The 20,965-nt window shown below is 40.7% G+C and overlaps 1 protein-coding gene across 1 annotated transcript in view; it reads left to right on the top strand.

Annotated features, from left to right (window-relative positions):
• Window positions 1-845: 845 nt before the first annotated feature.
• The window catches only part of ZNF488 (zinc finger protein 488), a 42,273-nt gene continuing 22,153 nt past the window's right edge, over window positions 846-20,965 (top strand). The window contains exon 1 of the mRNA XM_027860776.1: window positions 846-1,259. The gene's annotated coding sequence lies outside the window, so the exon portion shown is untranslated. The remainder of the gene's footprint in view (window positions 1,260-20,965) is intronic.

The raw sequence follows: 20,965 nt of genomic DNA on the forward strand, positions 1-20,965 counted from the left end.
AGGATAAACGATAATGAAAGAAGGTAGTATTAAGTACAGAAAGCATATCTATAAATACAAAACAGGATGTAAGAAGAGATTGGGCCGCAGAAAACAGGTGCTTCACTAAAAAGCAGTTGTGTATAATCTGAGGCAGAACATATACAGGGTATGTAGATGAGGAAAATAATCCAGAATGTACCCTGTTGGGATAGCCGACCGGCCAGGATGGGAGGTTCAAGAGATTACTGGAGGAGAGGTACAAACAGCTTTGGGGAAAGAGTAGAATCCGCAGACGGGATCCACAGGAAGCGGTGGGTTTGAAATAAGTGGGAAGATGGAGCTAAGACTAGGGTGTATGGAAATCAGGCGCCGGAAGTATTGAGATAGTAGCAAAGATGGAGAATACGAAAAATGGGGAAAGAAGAATCAGGAAAAAAAGAAGCGAGAAATGAATAGAGATGGAGAGTGGACGGCTCTAGGAACTGGGGGATTGGGAGTGGGGAAAATGGAGCGACTCAATCCAAGGAGCGCACCGCTTAGACCAAAAGGCGGCTATAAAATTGAAAAGGAAGATGGGGAACCAGGGACACAATAGCCAAAAAATAGGGGAAGACAGTACAGGAAAGAAAAGAGGCAGAGGGCAGGGCAGGGGCGAGAGAGGAGAGGACAGAAGGGATGGGGATCACGAGCAAGGATGGCAAACTGAATGAATAGGACCGGCGAGGCGAAAGAAGAGGCTCCAGGCGGTGGTAGAATGCGGGGGAGGCGCAAGGGAGGCGGGAGGAGGGAAAGAAAGGCGGGAGGAAAAGTGGGGAGCAAGAGGGAGGGGGAGGAGAGGGAGCCCAGGCAAAGGCAGTCAAGCAGGCAGGGAACGGACCTGCCCTCGTCTCACGCCTCACTGCCTCTCGGTGCGCGCGGTCTGGAGACACTCGCGAGTCAGAGACAGTGGCCACTTTCCTCCCCAGCAGCAGGAACGCACGCAAGCATTCGGGGAGTCCTTTGCAGCCCATTTCCCCAATCAGGACATCCACTTCCACGGTAGCCCCTCCAACACCTCACTCCCTTCTCCCCTGTGCCCTCGGTCAGGGGCCTTGGCTGGAGGGTTATCCAAGTCTGCGTGCACGATCCCCAGGTCCCTCTCCATCCGTCTCTCATGGGCTCTCTAGAGAGCAGGGGCTCCGGGATGAACCTCTGAGGGTCTGGGCCACTTGTACTACTGCAGGGACCTCGGGTGACTTGGAGACGAGCTGTAGCAGCGGCGGCAGCGTCTGTAACCGGTAAGATAGGGCCAGAAAAGGGCTGGCCCCTTGCTTACTCTGGGCACTGAAGGCTACCGACAGGGAAATCGGTAAGAAAAGAGGTGGAGAGCGAGCCCTGGGAGCGAGCAGGTGGACGAAAGGTGAACCTTCAAGATAGAGATGCTGCGGAGAAATGCCGGGAGGGAACGGGAAACTGGCCCTCCCTGTTTTGGTTTCAGTTTCAAGGTACCTGGGGAGCTGGCGAGGGGGTTGGCATATGCCAGTTCAGCTCCATGGACTGGCAGTAGATCCATAGGCTTCCATACTCTACGTGCCTTAGCCAGGCTGAATCCCTCAGGTTAGTTTGACCATTTCATCACACTAGGACTGAATTCCATTCCTTCGCCTTCTTTGGGCTAATACCACCCGGGTGGTCAGCAGAGGTCAAGGACCTGGTCTAGGACTGGGAGAGGGGCTGGAAGGTGAATGTAGAGAGAGTCAGCTTCTGCGCAGGTTGTGGGGGGAGGGAACAGGATCTTCTGGTGAACCTTCAAGGTTTTCAGGCTCTGTGCTTTTCCAATTTGGATAAGTTGTCCTGGCCGCAGAGACTAGAAGGGAAAAAGAGGAAGGAGGAAGCTGTTTCCTGGGGCGGGAATCCAGGCTTAAGGAAACATAAGAGGGGCACACAGGGATGCCAGGTGGGCAGAGAACTTATAGGTGAATCAGAAAGCCACAGACCGCTCACTCTCAGAAATTAGCTGTCAGGCAGCCAGAGGCCTGGTGGATGTAACAAACTTAAAAGGTCCAGGCAGGAAAGTTAGAACTTGTTAACTATCAACACACAAAACTTGGCTGTGTTTTAAAACTAAGAAAATGGAGAGGAGGATGTTTCCAGAAAGCCAGGGGAAGACAGATGAATATTTTATAAGTTGAAATCTAGGTACCACTTTGAAAGAGAGATATTAACAAACTCGAGCTGATCCAGATGGGGATGAGGAAGGTAGCATGGTTTGGTGTCTGGGAAACTATGCAGTTAGGTGGCAAAAAGGATGGAATACTGATGTGGAGTCAGGAAGACCTGTGTTCAAATTCTGCCTCAGACATTTATTAGCTATATGATCCTAGATAAGGCAAACCTCCTTGAACCTCAGTTTCCTCATCTATAAAAGGAGGGAGGTTGGGTTTGATTGCCTTTAAAGTTCCTGTTACCTCTAAATCCTATGCCATATGAGGGCTGGATACAAAAATTGTGACTATTAGCCTGGGGGAGGAAAAACTTAGTGGAGATGGGCATGATAACTGTCTTCAAATATCTAAAAAACTGTCCTTTAGAAGTGAGATTTGACTAATTCTGCTGGTGTCCTGAGGAGATAACTAGGAACAATGGGTGGAAATGATATTGAAGCAGATTCTATTTCCATATGAGGAAAGATGCTTAGCAATTAGCACTATTCCTATTCCCTAGTAAGTTTAACAAGCAGAGGAAGGATGATCACCTGTGGAAAATGCTGGGTAGTCACTGGGCTTAGGTTCAGGAGATGTTCCTTCTGTTACCCTTACATAAAGCTTTCTCAACCTCTCTGGATCTCATCTATAAAATTAAAGAATTGGGCTGTATGATCTCTAGGTCGTTTCCAGGGCTAATAATCTATTAATCTATGGATTCCTGCATATGTTAGGAAATAAGACTGGGAGTAAGGTTTTGTCCAACTTTGAGATTATGTGATACTAAATATTTGCTTCCCTCTCCCGGGCAGGCTAAACTGACCTTGAGAGGATTTTCAGAAATTAGTTGCCACTCTGGTGAAGACCCATTTACACTGTATACTTGGGCAGGAAAAAAAATTCTCTGCAACACAGAGGATGAATTCTATTCATAGACTAGACTGTCCCTGGGAATAGATAACACAGCCTCCCCCCCTCCACCTTGACAGCTGTTTTCATAGTAATCTATTCACTTTAGTTTCTATATTTTACTCTGTCACCTGTTCTGTGAATAGGTTTTATCCAGTAGCTAATTTGGATTCTTCTGTGGAAAACATTTAAATAGTAGAAGTAGAAAGCTTTGAAACAAAGGTATGGTTACATTAGAAGGGTCACTTTTGGCTTTAAGCTGAAGGTGTTGGTTAAACAGTTTCCCTTTGGTAAATAAACACAAGGACCTCTCAGTGTGCTGAAAAGAGAATTATTTCTTGTATTTTCTTTAGTCTCGAGCAAAATATCTTACAGTGCTTGCAAGGGTCTACTGTCGCAGAATAAAGGCTACAGAACACAGAGCTTTATTCTGTAAAGACAATAGATGAGTATGCTAGTGACAAGAATATTTCAGTAGGAGACAATATTGGAAACTGGATTCCAAATTTTACAAAACAGAAATAATCTGGATCCTAGGGAGCCCTGGATGATTCAATAACTATTGTTTGAAGAAATGTTTATTTTATAAAAGTCAAGAATGATGGTCACCTACACAAATATCCTGCTAAACAGACTGGTTTAATATGAAAATATTTATTCTAATCTTGAAGATTATTTCAGATAAGCTGAAAGGAAAAGAGGAAAAATGTGACTCTATTTTTTGGTATAAAATCCAAGTTTTTCCTATGCTAAGGTTTTAATTTTCTGTTAAAATTAAAGACATTGAATTTGACAAGGAGGCATTTAGGCTATGCCGTTTTTCTAAAAAGAAATACAATCTGTTTTAAAGACATAAACCACTCAATTTGTTTAAGGTAGTTTAGTTTTTTTACTTTCAGTTTACGCTCATCCTTAATCATCATTTGGCTTATCTCATGTTTAAGGTCCAATGATGGATATATCTTCATATAAATAACCTAGGACAAATAATCACAATTTTTAAAAAAAAATTAGATTTGTAATCTGAATGTGTTATGGGAGAAGTATAATGAGTGCATTAATGGAAAATATTTTCAAAGGAAATATACATGGAAAAAATGATATTGGGTTTTTGTTTTTAAATCACAGTGTTGCTTCTTTTAGATAAAGTAACAGAAGTAATTGTGGATGTAATCTTCAGTGACCTGAATGATATTTCCCCAGACTGTGGATTATAAACAGTTCACATATTACAACTGTAATCTATGATTTATAGGATATGTATATTATATTCTAGATCATAGAGTTAAATTCTCCTTTAATGGATTAACCATTTGCCTAAAGCTGTCAGAACTGGGAAGAAGATTTTTGAAGGGAACCAGAAATTTCATGACAAAGGAGTGGGTGAAAAACTTTTCACTTTAACAAAGGTGATTTCCTCACCATTAACTTTTTTTTTGCAAACATTCGTGATTCTGAACTTCTGACTTCTCCAGATAAGCAGGCTGTATCTATAGATAGCAGTCTTAAGGGTTAGTATTTTTAAATGGTGCTTCAGAAGATAGCTGCGCTGGGGACCAACAGTCCTCCCCATGGGCTGTAGCCATAAAGTAAAGACTGTCATTTCATTGGCAACTATAGCCCGTTTGTGAGTCTGCTTAGTATACAACCACACAGGGTCCTTTTAAGGAGAATGAGCGCCCAGTTAAGTTAAACAAGCAGTGGATTCACATAACCAGCTGTATGTAGGGACACAGCCTCATACAGACACAGCTGAAGTTTTTGCTTGGGAAGAAATGCTACCTCATTTCTGAATGCTGCCTGGCAGTGTGGCTGGCCCTGGATACTCTTCACAGGCTTCAGCCCGTGGCATGTTGTTTGAAATCTCTTTAACATTTTTTCCCTGCCCCCTTTGCTTTCCATCTCCCTCTTTCAGCTCACCAAACAGCAGATGTTTGAGGATTTTCCTCTCCTTTAATCCTCCTTGTAAGCATCACCTTTGTGTCTGTATGTCAGGAAGGTGTTCCAGGAATTCCTTCCTGGCCATCCTGGTTTGTTTTTTTGCAGGGCTTGTGGTTGAGGCTGATGAACTTTCTCAGGAAGCCAGACATGTCATCTGTGCAGGACGTAGGTTAGGAGCACTTTAGGAAATTATACTAAGTGGCTGCTTTACAGCCCCACAGTGCAACCTGAAGCTGTGTGCTTCCCTGACAAGTCAAGACAAGACAAGTCAAGTCAAGTCAAGTCAAGTCAAGAAGCATTTATTAAGTGCTTACTATATGCCAGGCACTATGGCAAAGTACTGGGAATACAAATACAAGCAGAAAGAAAGACACTTCCTGCCTTCAGAGATCTTACATTCTATTGGCAGAAGACAACACATAAAAGATTGTAGATGGAAGTCTGGGAGGTGAAAAGAGCAGCTTCGTGGAAGGTGGATAGGGTAGGTGTACAGTTATCCCTTCCACATCGGGACTTTCACCATCTCAGTTGCAATATATCTTGGGTTAGCATAAGAAATTAAATGGGAATTTTGAGGGAGTTTTGCAGAAGCTGCAGATGACATGCAAAGGCCAGCAGATGACACAAAGAGTTAAAACTCAGAAATGCATAAACTACACGTATAATATTGTATAATACCAACCCAAATTTTATAATATGGTACTGTAAACACACCATAAAAGAAAAAGAAAAAATTCAGGCATCTTTTCTGGTACGAAAGGAAGGTCAAATTTTTTTACCCGGATCTTCCAGATCTCGGGGGCCATCCTGGCCCTTGAACTGTGGAAGGGATAACTGTACTTCTTAAAATGGAGGTTCTGGAAGGAACTAGCCAATCAGAGGGAGGGATCACATGGGTGGAAGGTCCTTCAATGTGTGAAGTCCAGGACTGGAGGGAACTTGAAGAGTTCAGAAGCTTCTGGGGTATTGTAGAGAAAGTTCGGGAGGAAAGTCAGGAGCACAGCTTAGGGGGACCAGCACGTTCTGTCATTTCCTCTCACCTGGGCAGGTATGCTTTACAAGTTCTTCCACTATATCTGCCTCTCAATGTAATAATCAACAAAAAGGGGTTGTGATAAGAGTATGCTAAAATGTCCAATGTTTAATCAACCACCCAGATTTACTTTTTAACAGGAAGGCCAAATTTGGATTGTCCATTTCTAAATCCTTTCTCCTTACCAAGGAGGTGATGTGATGTATTGGACAGAGAGTTGGCTTTGGAGCCAGGAAGACTTAGGTATGAGTGTTGTATCTGACTTGTATTGGCCTTGTGGCTCTGGGCCAAGGTGGTTCACCTCTCACTGCTTAGGCAATACTTTTGAGGTTATAAATTGCTGAGAAGATGCCAGCCTACACCAGTAGAGGGAGTTTTCTCATCTGAGAGCTCCCTATTACCAATGAAATTGCTGGTCTAGTCTCTGTCTCATTGCCAGTTTCCATGAAGTATCTATTACAATTAATCTGTGACATTGGACAGTGTAAACATTAATGATTGAAACTTCTGACTTATTTTCCTTCATATAAATAGACTGTATCTATAGACAGCATATCTTTATGTTTCGTGTTTTAAAATGGTGCTTCAGATGATAGCTGTGATGGGGACCAACTTGGTATTTGAACTGCCTCAGTGCCTCTGCCTTAAGAAAACCCATTGTATAGAAATTGCAGCTAACAAAATAAATGAAGGGGCAAATATCTGCATCACAAAACAATTCTCTGGTTTACTGCCAGATCCCCTTAGACATTGAGCTCCCCAGTATACTTAAGGATTTTACAGCTTTTTGAACATAATCAAAGAGGGTGTGAGGCAGAGGCTGAAGACAGTTAAAGGTCAGTCAGGAATGAAGAAGAAGCATATTTGAATTTCCAAATCCAAGTCAATGGGGAAATGAAAACTAATAGACCCAGATTTATTTTATGTTCCATAATACACCTGAAGTGAAAGAGGTGTACCCTGGTAGAAGATCTCAGAGGTAACATGCAAGTTTGGAACGGTGATAAATGCTGGTCCTATGTAGACAAATTGAAGTAACTGCTTGGTTAATTTGGGCCAAAAAACCTATTCTGGATTTCAAATTCATGTGGGATCACTATCATTATTTCCATCAAGGTATTGATCAATATTTTTCAGTCCCAATAAGTCATGGCTAGATAGTCACATTGAATCTGACCAGTCACATATAATGCATTCTCTCCTCAGGGTACTTCACATCCTATAGGAAATAGTTTTTGTTTTCAGTCATTTCAGTCATGTCTGACTCTTTGTGATCCCATTTGGGGTTTTCTTGGCAAAGATACTGGAGTAGTTTGCCATTTCTTTCTCCAGCTTGTTTTATAGATGAGGAAACTGAGGTAAACAGGGTGAAGTGACTTGCTCAGGGTCACACAGTTAGTGTATATCAGAGGCTGGATTTGAACTCAGGTCCTCCTGACTATAGGGCTGGCACTTAATCCACTGCACCACCTAGCTGCACTAAAAGGGGCTTGATAAATATCTCAAATCACTATTGCAGGATGGGGTAATCTGGTAAGTCAATTGTTTTTCCACTGGCTCTCTATTTCCTTTTGAGCAAAAATCAAGCTCTTTGGACTAGAATTCAAGGTTATGTACACCATGTACTACCTTGCTTTTTTAACCTTAGTTTTTTACTATACTGTTTTTGCTTAGTACTTCCACATGCCTTATGTTTTCCCACCTTTTTGCCTTTATTTATATTGTGCACCTTTGCCTGGAATTCCCTTTTCCCCATTGTCTTCTGTTCATTGAATTCCTCTCCATCCTCTTAAACTCAACTGAAATGCTATTTTCTCCAGGAAGTCTCTCATATTATCTCCTGTATTGCTAATGTCCCAATGGGATCTATCCCTGTATTTTTCTTACATTTCTCATGCTTTTTATTAGGCATTTAAAAAAAAGTCACATTTCCTTTTGTATGGGCAAGCTATGTAACCTCTCAGAGCCACAGGCAACTTTTTAAGACAAAATTATAGAGAGGTTGTGATCTGAATTGGTGGAAAGAATTGTCACAATGAGAGTTCTCACTGCGCAAATCACAGATCTTTGCCTTATCGATTAACTTCTTCTTTTGGACTAGTGCTGCATTTCTGCTGGTCATGTCTATAGTAGTGTAGTCAAAGCAGATGAGGCCTAAATGTGCGAAATACCGTCAAGAATTTATTTGATATATTTGTGTATTTTGTATTACAGCTATTTGTGTTCAGGTAGAATCCTCTTGCAGCAGCTAGGTAGCTCATTGGATAGAGTGCCAGGCCTAGAGTCAGGAAGATCCAAGTTCAAATCTGTACTTACTTACTAGCTGTGTGACCCTGGGCAAATCATTTAACCCTGTTGACTTCAGTTTCCTTGTCTGTAAAATAAGTTAGAGAAGGAAATAGTAAACCACTCCAGTGTCTTTGCCAAGAAGACCAAAATGAGGTCACAGAGAGTCAGACACAATTGAACAAGAATCCTCTAACTCTATGGGGTCAGTGATCATATATTATCTAAATTTTTTAACTTCTTCTGGGCATATAGCACAGTGCTTTCTAGATGGGAGGCATTTAACAGCTGTTTATTGAATTGAATTGAAAGTGAGCACATACATATTTTCAAAGGATTTAAATTCAATAAAGAACATTTAATAGCCAAACTATCTTGAAAACAATTAATTTTTTCTCTGATGTTTAAGATAACACTCAGGGGTTCTTTAATTCCTTAGGGTCATCAATAAGAACACCAATTATTATTATACTGTAGAGGTATGAAAGTGCCCATTATTAGAGCATTCTGGTTAATTCAAAGCAGAGAGCTAAGTGTTTCTCTTTCTTCAGGTCCTATCTGATTTAGCTACGTGACTATAGACATGGCCTTAGTCCTGTTTACCTCAGATATAAATGAACATTTAGAGAGATGCCCCCACTTACTCTTCCGAGTCTCTGGGGAGCCAGCAGGAATGAGTGCTTCAGTTGACTGAAAGAAGTTGGAGTTGGGGGATACTTAACTCTAATGAAGGAGAAAACATTCAGTCAGTCATCCAGATGTTTTGTTCTATGATGCCAAGGTATGGATTTGTTATTTACAAACCCTATTTTTATCACTAACTACTGGGCAGTATTCATTAGAGTTAGAAGAGGCATGGACTTTGGTGCCAGTATGCCCTATCAGCCAGGCTATTACTACATAGACAAAGAGAAGTGGGAAATTGAGACAATTTTATCAAGATAATTTTTTGTCACCCTTCTCCTGGTTCCTCTTGGTATGTGTGATATAAACACACATATATATCTGTGCATACATATGCATAGGTGTATAATGTATGTATACATATGCATACACATGTATACATGCACATTTATATAAGTGCAGCACACATATACACACAAAGTAGAAAGCAGATATGGCATAACTGACACAGCACTGATCTTAGAGCCTTGGACAGGCTTGTACTTTAGTCCTGGGCCATCTTTGCCACTTCTGTGTGTATATACTATTATAGGTGGCACAGTGGATAGAGTGCCAGGACTGGAGTCAGGAAAATTCATCTTCCTGAGACACTTCCTAGCTGTATGACCTTGGGCAAACCACTTAATCCTGTTTGACTCAGTTTCCTCATCTCTAAAATGAACTGGAGTAGGAAATGGTAAACTACTCCAGTATCTCTGCCAAGAAAACTCCAAATGGGGTCACAAAAAGTCAGACACAACTGAAACAACTGAACAACAAAAAATATATCATAATATATTGTATATATGTGTAGATACATCTATATCCAAGTCCATACCAATAACTCATCCATAGAGCTGAATTTTCCAAATTGTCAATTCAATCAAACTTTCAGGTTCGTTGTAGCCATACTAATAAATCAGATTCTTTCATAGATAGAAGGAATAGGAGGGTCAGTCAAGAACATATATCCTTCTGACCCCAAACTCAGTTTATATTTATTCAATTTGCCCTTCTCAAATATTTCCTGAGAGGCACCATGATGCAGTGACTAGAGAACTAGTCTTGGACTTCGAAAGGCGTGGATTCAAGTCTTAACTCATTGTTTTAAACCTATGGAGCAAAGAAAGATTCCCTCTCCTATTGGTGGAAGGATCTTCCTCTAGGGGAGGACTTTCTAACAAGACTGGACCACAACTGTGATTTCACTGGGATGGAGAACTTCTGAAGAAGACATTTGCATGCCTAACAGAGCACTAGCCTCTTCTCTGCCCTTTAGAGTTAGACATGCCCCACGTCTGGGGACATGTAGAGGTTGGGACTGGCCCAGGGTTATGGAACCAAAATGTATGAAAAGTGTGGGACTTGGACCTGGATTTTCCTGGTTCCAAGACCACCTTTCTATGCCTTTCTCTTCCTTCCTTTCCCCCACACCTCCTCTTTTACCTCCCCTTTTCTGTCTCTGTTTCTCTTTCTGCATCTATTTCCCTCTGTCTCTTTCTCTGTCTCTGTCTCTCTGTGTGTGTCTCTCTCTGTCTCTCTTTGTCTGTCTGTTTCCCATCTCCTATGGAGGAAACCGAACAGGCACCTTAATTAGTTGAAGAATGCATCAAGTAGAAATCTGGGTTCCAGAAAGAGACAAAGGTTCTGTGAAAATGTGGAAGCAAAATATTTATCCCTATTTCCCATACCCTGGGAACAATCTTGCCCGCCTCCTGTTTCACAACTTAAAAAAAAAAAAAGAAAAGTTCCTCCCACACCCCTCTCCAGAAGTTCTTTCCTCAGATGTGGTTGTATCTGTCTTAGAGCATAGCCTTCAAAGCTGCTGGCAAAAATGCTTCATTACCATTTGGAAATGGGGCAAGGAAACTCTCCAAAGAGGGATCAGTATAGGGGGGTGAACAAGAAAACACACCAGATGCTAAGCCTTCTCTATTCTTCCTTGGTACAGATCTATCAGGTCTCTAAAATTTGCAGAATAAAATTTACATCTGCTATACAGGCATGTGTGTGCGTGTGTATGTATATGGAAAGGGACAACGAGCTGGTGCTGATCCATCTCGAAGTGTATCATTTGGTCTACAGTTCTGATGGAGGCAGAATTGGCTTTATCTGCAGATATAACGACTTAGCACTTCACGATTTACAAAGCACTTTGCATGCATTATCTCACTTAATTCTCATGATAACCCTATGAGCTAGGTGGTACAAATATTTTTATGCAGTAAGTGGCACAGATACAGTCCGCAAACATAGGCCTGCCCTTTGGATCCAAAGTTAATATCCTTCCCAGCCACACCATATTAACTCTAACGTGATTTAGTTCAGTTTGGTTCAGTCCAGTCCATTACGACCCAATCCAATCCAGTCTAGTCCAATAAGCATTTACTAAGTACCTAGCATACACAGGGCATCCAGGCTGGAGATAACAAAAACAGAAATGAAATAGTGCCTGTCTTCAAGGACTTTATATTCCCTTGAGGAGATACAATGAATTCATATACAAATAGATAAGGAGGTAGCTAGGCATGGATGGAGCACTGGGAGTCTGGAGTTAGGAAGACCTGAATTTAAATATGACCTCAGACACTTCCTAACTGTGTGACCCTGGGCAAGTCACTTAATCTCTATTTGCCTTAATTTCCTTAAAGAAGGAAGTGGCAAACAGTGTCACAAAGGGTCAGACACGACTGGGCGAATGAACAACAAAGTAAATAAAAAGCAATGAGACAGCCAGGTTGCTCAGAGTGCTGAACCCGGAGTCAGAAAGACCTGAGTTTGAATCACATCCTCAGACTAGTTGCGTGCCCATGGCAAATTATTTAAACTCTCTAAGCCTCAGTTTTTTTTCCTGTAAAATGGGGATAATTTATAGCATTTGCCTCACAGTGGTGATGTGAGGATCAAAGGAGATAGCACTATATAAATGCTAACAGGCAATTTTGTGGGGGAGAGGGAGCATTAACAATTGAGGGGAATGTGGTAGGTCAGGAATGGCCTTGAAGAGGAGATGGCTCATGGATTGAGTCCTGTTGCTGCTCAGTCATTTTCAGTTGTGTTTGACTCTTTGTGACTCCATTTGGGGTTTTCTTGGCAAAGATACTGGAGTGTTTTGTCATTTCCTTCTCCAAAGGAGCTAAGGATTCCCAAAGGCAGAGATGAGTTGGAACAGTATTCCAAACATGGGAGATAGACTGCAAAGACATGGGAGCTGGAGACGGACTGACATGTACAGAAAACAGCCAAGTACTCTCTAGGGGTGACATTGGGCAACTTTTCTGTGTTAGCATTTCAGTGGCCTCTCATTTGTGGGATCCTTTTGGAGAGGATGTGACATAATTGAATGATTCCCATTTTCCTGGGGACTCACTGTTTAAATACTGCTCTCTAAAAGTTGCAAAGGAAATGGAATCCGAAACGACTCATTGAAGGAATCTAAAGTTTGATACTTGAATTGGTTTCGGTGCTGACATTTCAGAAGGGCTTCAGTGGGATTAAATATAAAACATCACAGGAAAGGAAAGGACATGGATTATTTGGAGAACAAGAAGAGAGGAGAAACTAAAAAAAAAAATAATACATTGTGTTTTTTGAGGAGTGTGGCACATATCAATCACCTCTAAATCTATGATCCAGAGATGTTTTTGGCTCTTATCACTTTTCCTCACTTTGCAGTTAAGAAGAAAATAATAGGGGATATTACCTTGATTTTACGGATAGGGATATGGAGTACCAAAATAGAGCAACCTGCTAGAATAGAAATTTTATTTATTTGCAAGAACATGACCAGATCTCAGGGATCCTTAGCTTCCTTAGCTCCATCTCTTAGAATCCCTAGCTTACTTCAAGGCTCAGTTTATATGCCAGCTCTTAGAAAAAACTTGTTCTCATACTTCTAATTAATTAGTGTTCTTTACCGTTTCCTGCATTTATAATGTATGCTTGTAGCAGCTGTGTGGGTGTAGAGGAGGTGCTGGGGAGGAGAGGGCTAATTATTCCCTTTCCTTTCCACCCTGCCCCTCACCATCTTCCTTGGGTGGGTGGTGCCATTCTTTTCCAGACCCTCTTTTTGAGTTTGACTTTATCTCCACTCAATTCCCTTGATTTTGCCCCAGGGGGGAATGATTTCCCTTTCAAATCTGCCTCTGGAAGAAAATGGAAAAGAGGAGGTACCTGAGGTGGCCCCCACAGCAATACCAGCTTCCTGCTACCTACAACTTCTTCAAACCAACCGTAGCTTTTCTCTTTTTCCTAGGAATGAATCTGGATCCATGATTTTTTTTTCTACTCAGGGAATTTCTAAAAACATGAATCAATAATTCTCCCTTTTGCTTATCTCCAAGTTCCTATGCCAAGAAAGATCCCAGAAGTTAAAAACATCTGTCTCTGTCTTTCTTTACATACTTACACTTTCCTTCTGCCCCTATTTGTGAAAAGACACATATATACACCTCTCGTGCCGCCAACACCCTCTCCCAACATTGATCAACACCATTATGGTTAACCAGTTTATCATAGAGAAAACAATTTCTTTTCAAACAATAGAGAGCAGAAAGCATAGTATCTCTTGAGAAATCAGTATTGAGAATACAGGCTCATCTTTTTACTTGAAGGAGCAAGGGAGTGAGGGTGAAGCAAATGATGGAAAACTGAAGAATTGCCAGTTCCATTCTCAGTAACTTGAATGGCTCCCACCACTTTGCATCTGTTCCACGTGGCTCCTGCATAGCCTAGCGACAGTTCTCTTCTTCTTATCTTGCTTTTTTTCCTCTTCAGCCAGTACCCTTGCAGAATTTGTAGTCCTAGAGCTCTGCCTGTGCCTAACCCCTGTCTGGGTTCCTGCTCCATTCTTTCAGATGTTACTGTTGAGGTATAGGGGTGTTGGGACTCTGAAATAGTGACACGCAGGTCCTGCCCAAATGAATTTGACCCAAGCCTTCTTTCAGCCAAAGACAAAGTTTATTAAAGATTCACCATACTGGCCAGACTCTTAAGGAATCTGAACATTTGGGACACTCCTATTGACAAGTAGGCTAGAGCGAATCATGAATCTCAGACATTGGCTAGATTTTAAGAATCTGAGCACCTTAATGGAGACAAGATGGACCTTATATATAGAAAGACTGTGGAAGGGATCTAGAAGTGGCCAAGTATCTTGGTGTGACTGTGAGGAGAGGTCTGGGGAGGTTCTTGATTGGAGTGGCCAGTAGGCTAGAGTTGAGTGGAAGTTGAACTCTTTCCTTTATTCTGGAGAACAAAAAGGTGTTTTGTGCCCTCTCTTCTTTAAGGTGAAAGCGTGGGCATTAAATACACTAATTCTGTCAGCTACCAAAACACTTTTTCTCCTTAAAGGGGTTTAAGTAGAATGCAAAGAACAGTTGTTTGAACATATCCCACTGAAATGAAGATGGCCAAAGGTAGGATAATTATTTTTGAGAGTTGGTATGATGAATCGCCCAAGCAAAAGTAATGACTTCCATGATAATAGAGTGCAAGCCCTTTGAGGGCAGTGACTTTTTCATTTTTATCTTTGTATCTCTAGTGACTAATGCATAGTAGGTGCTTAATAAACACTTGTTTATTTATTGAGTGTTTAATCCAAGGCTTGGAATACTGATGCTTTGCCAATAGGTTAGATCAAGCTATTAACAACCATAAGCTGATGCTTTCGTAGGTGGTCTCCTAGGGCATTAGGAGTTTGGGGTCTTGGCACTAAGTTCACAAAGTGAAGATGCTCTTTTCATCAGAACAGTTCCCAGATGTGAAATAAAGAATAATGATGATGATACTTCTTTACAAAGCACTTTCCACACAACCCCATGAAGTATATAGTTGTTGTTATTCAGTCTTTTTCTGACTCTTCATGATCCCATCTGACATTTTCTGGGCAAAGAAAATGGAGTGGTTTGCCATTTCCTTCTCCAGCTCATTTTACAGATGAGGAAACTGAGGCAAACAGGGTTAAGTGGCTTGCCCAGGGGTAATTAACTATGCTAGTAAATGTCCCAGGACAGATTTGAACTCAGAAAGATGAATCCTCCTGACTCCAAGCCTGGCACTCTACTCATGCACCACCTAGCCACCCTGAGGTATATAGTGCAAGCATCATTTCATTATTTTGCTCATTTTATACATGAAGAAATCCGGACAAAGGAGTAGATTAAGTGACTTGCCTGAGTTTGCACAGCTAGTTAGTGGCAGAGTTGGGATTTACATAGGCCTTCTGACTATGTTCTTTGTGCTACCCCAGCATGCCAGGGTAACTGTAGTGGGGTGAGTGAAATTGTAAAACTGTTAAAACATATAAGACCTGAAAGGAATCTTCAAAATTATTGAGTCTAAATACCTTATTTCAAACATGTAGAAACTGAAGCTCAGAGAGGAAAGTTGACTTGCTCAAAGGTCACATCATTTTTATAGAGGTGGGAGGGTCTTTGCTGATTGTTGGGGATAAGGAAGCTTTTCAACTAACCTAAACGAATGAGCTGAGGGCTTAAAAGAAATTAAGCATCGATTAAAATAAAACAGCCTGCAAGCAATTTAGAATTTTAATCAAAATTATGAACATGGTCTTTAATTCCAATATTGATCTTTTAATAAGTCAAGGACACTTCCTGACTCTCAAAAGTTTTACTACCCTGATTCTCTAACAAATGGAAATATTGTGTTCTGGGCATTGGTTGTTTATCCAGTATGTCTGGATATTTCTGGAACCTGCTTTAAGACTGAATTAACATACCAGCCAAAAAGCTAGATTTCCTTTATACAGGCCTGGAGGTAAATTTATAGTTTAAGATCTGGACTCCCAGCTTGTTAGAGCTGGAAGGACCTCAGAAGTTATTTAGTACAATTTCTTCATCTTACCGAAGTGACAGATGTTCCTTTGTCCCCTCTCTATACAATAACTTGGCCACACAATCCCGATGCACTTTAGGCTTGAACAAGTTGCAAATAAAACAAATTCCATTTCTATTTGTGGTCAGCTTTCTGAGGTTCAGTTGGAAACCTTCAAATGAGGATGGAGTTACATCCTCTGGAAAGAAAATAGCATGGGTTTAAAGTTTCCATTGAAACACACCCTCTTCAAAACAGAGGGAAGGGAAATTCAGCCCCCTTGTTGTACTTCTCTGTAAACAGAAGCCTGCTTGGCTTTAGAAGAAGACGGGTCTTTTATTGCTATAATAGTTTACCCTGCATCTTGCACGGAGTAGGTGTTGAAAGAAAACTAGTTGGATGGATGCCACCAGTAACAAAAATGGAGCTACCTAAAGAAGTCATAACAAGTCAGTCTTGCCAGGATACCTCTGGGCACCGTGTAAACTGCAAATCATTGCTTGTTTGTCAGTATTATCTCTGCCTCTGACCTATCTTGAGGGGCTTTATATTCCCAGTGCCTCACACACAGTTAAGTGCTTAATAAATGATTTTCGATTGGTAATTCAGCCCTGAGTAACCCTGAATACTCCGTGGCAAGGAATTTGTTGAGTATCTTCTACGGCCATTGGCCAAAAACATAATATGAGGTGGACAATGGAGTACCCTAGTGGGAATGACTGGCACCCTCCAAAATCATGTTCTTTGGATTCCCCTATAGTCATTCTACTTGGGAATCAGAAGACTTGGCATCTAGACTCTGATCTGTCACTGACTCACCATGTCACTTTGGACAAGTCAATCCAAATCTCTATTCCTTATTTTATACATTGGGAGAGCAGAAATGATAACACCTGCACCTTCTCCACAGGAGACGACAGCTAGGTGGTAGAAATTGAGTATGGATCTCTTGGCAAGGGTGTACCAAAGATAGGGTTAATGTGCCATCAGTGAGTCATGGCTCTCTCTGCTATGTAACTCTTACCTCAATGTAGCTTTCACCTTCTTTTGTTCCATTTCTATAGGTTTTTTATTAGAGTGTAGACCTAGCTTTTCATCCCAGATCAGGGAGGTAATCTCATAAAATTGGAGAGCCAAAAGGGATATCAGAGAGCATTTCTTCCATACCCCCTACATTTTACAGATAAAGAATTTGAGACATAGAAAGGTGAAGGAAATGTCTTGGCCAAGGTCACACAAATAACAGCCAGGACAGGAGTCAAACTCAGCTCTTCTGACTCCTGATCAAGGGCTGTTTCCATAGTAACACACTACCTCTACAACATCTCTCCTATCAGCTTTGTACCTGCTTCCTTTTCTAACCCACTCTTTACAGCAACCATACTCAGCTTTTCTACTTCACTTCCTTTATATGAGCTTTCTCTTTTCTCTTTTATTGTTATACTATTTATTTATTTTATCTTATGCATTATAGCTCATTATAGCTCTTTTCTATCGTTAAACATGACAGAAATGGCTCTCTCCATCCCTTCACCAGCCTAAATAGCTTGCGTTTCTATGGTACTTTATCCTTTTCAAAACACCTTTCATGTACACCTACTCATTTGAGCTTTATAAAAACCATATGAGGTAGATGGAGAGGCAGGTATTAGTTCCTCTATTTTACAAATGAGGAAACTGAGTCCTAGAATGATTAAATGACTCAACCAAGGTCACACAGCTCATTGGCATCAGAACCAAGACTAGGACTCAAGTCTTTTGGTGGACTCCCAATCTAGTGTACTTGATCTCCCTTGACTGTCTCCAAGGCAAAGCCTAATTTTAATAGTTTTTCTGATCACTTTCATCTAAACACATTTCATTATCTCATTGGACAATTGGGCAAAATCAGGAAAATTGTATTAGAAGTTCTACCCTGGGTCACCTTCTCTTCTCTGTCTCAATCCTTTCTCCCTGATCATGTCCCCTCCTATGGGCTCAATTATAAACACCATATAGATGACTCCCAAACCTATATGTCCAGACTGAATCTCTCTCCTGAGCTCCAATCCTTGATCACTTCCTGCCTCCTGAAAATCTTCACCTGAGTGTCCCATAGTCACTTCAAATTCAACATGTCCAAAAAGGAAATAATTAGCTTTTCCTCCATGCCCCCAAGTCTACCCCCTCAAACTTCCTTACTTTTTGTTGAGGATATGACCATCCTTCTAGTCATCCAAGTTTGCGACCTTGGAGTCATCCTTGATTTTTTCTTCTTTCTACCTTACATTTCCAATTATTTACCCAAGCATTAACTCAACACCTGCTCTCATATTTGTCTCTTTTTCTTCACTCATATTGCCATCACCTTAGTTCAGATCTTTATCATCTCTTACCTAGATTATTATAAAATAGTCCTAATTGAACTCCTGGCTTCCAGTTACTCCCCTCTCCAATTTATCTTCCACATGTCAATATAATCTTCTAACCATATCCTTACCCTCCTCCAAAATCTTCTTTACCTCCCTATTTCCTCTTGGGTAGAAATACTAACTACTCAGCTTAGCATTTGCAGTCTTTCCACCTTATTTCACATTGTTCGCTTTCGTATTCTTTGTTCCAGATAAATTGACCTACATGCTGTTTTCCAAACCTTGTACTCCATCTCCTATTTTTGTATCTTTTCATAGTCTTTCCCACATGCTCATAATCTACTTCATTCTTACCTCCCCCTCTTAGAATCCCAATCTTTCTTAAAGATTTGCCTATCATGGTCCCGTTTGTTGTAAGTTCTCTTTCACTGCTGAAATTAACCTCTATGCACATAGCTTTTTAAGTATTATAATGCCACCCTCAACTTTGAGTAGACTATAAGCTCCCCCAATGATGGAGAATGTTTTTCATTTCTGTCTTTGTATCTACCAGGCTTAGCACAGTGCCCTATACCCCATGGCTGCTTAGTAAATGCTCTTAAAATTGAATTGATTCTTCATTGTACAGATGAAGAAACTAAGGCTCTGACTGGTTATTTGTCCATAATAACACAGCTAAATGTTCAAGGTTTCAGTGTTCTATCCACTGTACCATGTTAGTTCTCATTAAAAGGAGGATATCACTATGGCATTTGATTGTCCACAAAAGTTCACCTCAATGTGGAAAATAGTCATGTTTAAAACATGCCATGCACACATCATTGTGATAATACCTATTTACTCTACTGTATGCCGTGCTTGGGATTAAAAATAACCAGATGTAATATTCTTTGTTACGTGAGATGGAGGGAGAAGGGAGAGGAATGTAAGGGGAAATTTGGGTGATACAAAACAAAAAAAACCCCATAAAATTTATTTTAAAAATAACAAGATTTTGTATTGAGAATATAAATACATGACATTGTTATATACATTATGAATAATTTAATTCATTTATTCATTTGCTTGCATGATATTTATTAAATACCTATTATGCACAAAATATTCTTGTGATCTCTAGGGGAGATACAAGGGTCATAGCCTCTGCCCTCAAGGACCCAGTATGCAATTGTTGGGGGGAGGGGGAGATTATATATATGGAAATATTTGATACAAAAAATAGCTATACGGTAGAGTAGAATAAAATACATCATAACATAATAAGAGCATGAGACAGGTCAATAGCTCTTTTATATTGCTGACATTTCCTTGCTCTTTTCAATCACACTTATAAAAATGACTTTTAACACATGGAGAGCATCCCTCTGACCACATGGGATGCTAATCTTTGTAGCTGGGTGTGCATTTCAATCTTCTCTTAGTTGTGTGATGGACCTTCTCCCTTTGCTGAAGCTTCTGTGGATCAATGATAGCAAACAGCTGCACCATCATTTCCCAGATGTCTTTGCTACAGTACACACCACTCAGGATATCCCAGAAGAAGCCACGTTTGGGCCCTGTATGCTCCAGAACACATTTCTAGATACCATAGTATTCATTGCTTTTAAATGCTTGGACAGAAGGTATATCCACTATGTATTTAAGGTAGGGTCTCCTTCTCTGATCTTCATTATTGGTATTTCTTTTAAATTTCATTCTTTTCTTCAAACCTGGAGATGTCTTAGTTCTGCTACTAGCAGTGTGACCTTGGGCAAGTCATTTCTCCTCTTAATGAACATGGTTTCTTTCCTCACGTATAAAAACAAGGGACAAAAAATGATCACACAGTTCCCTCCCAGCACTAGAAGGTCTAGGATTCTAATATCCTTGAGAGAGAAATATTTCCAAGGAGCAAGTTAATCAGGGGAAAAAGAAATTAAAGTTAAACTATGAAAAGGACACTTTTCCATGAAATGCTTATAGACTCTTTAAGACAATTAGCTTTTTCTGTGCTTGCCATTTGAACAAAGAGGGAAAAACAAAGTCAACAAGTGTTTTGGGGATGTCACAACAAGGACAAAGTGTGATAAAGTGAAGGAGTGATGGACCCTTTGTAGAGCTGTGTGGTCATCCAGGACCATGGGTCCGAGAATGTCAGGATGACTAGTGGTATATGCTCTGGGTGTGCAGGCTACCCCAGGACTTCTGTGTGCACCCACTTAGGCTTCCCTGACTCTAAAGGCACATGCATTGGTGTGAGATGGCTTCGCTGGGGCTCAGGCTGCAGTCTGTCATGGGAAACCAGTGGTCATGCTGATCCAGACTGGTTTTGTGCTGTAGGGGAACATAGAGTCAGAAGACTTGGGGAATTATCCTAGCCTTGTTATTTAGTACCTGTGTGACTTTGGATAAGTCATTTTTCCTCTATGGACCTCAGGTTTTTTATCTCTAGAGTGATATAGATAAGATGTTCTCAATGGCCCTTTCTAGCTCTAAATCCCATGATTCCTGGCCTTTTACTCAAAACATTCATTTAAGAAGCATTTGTTGAATGCCTATGTATCAGGCATTTATTTATATCTATATATTTATACATCTATTTATATCTATGTGCTTATATAGATATATCTATAAATTTATTTTTATTATTTATCCATTTAAATATACATTACATAGTTGTTTAATTATTTTAGTTGTGCCCAACTTTTTTGGGGGGTTTTATTGGGAAAGATACTGGAATGGTTTCCTTCTCCAGCTCATTTTACAGATGAGGAAACCGAGGCACACAGGGTTAGATGATTTGT

This window comes from Vombatus ursinus, unplaced genomic scaffold (assembly GCF_900497805.2).
Source record: "Vombatus ursinus unplaced genomic scaffold, bare-nosed wombat genome assembly UNPS02000749.1, whole genome shotgun sequence".
Classification (NCBI taxonomy): domain Eukaryota; kingdom Metazoa; phylum Chordata; class Mammalia; order Diprotodontia; family Vombatidae; genus Vombatus; species Vombatus ursinus.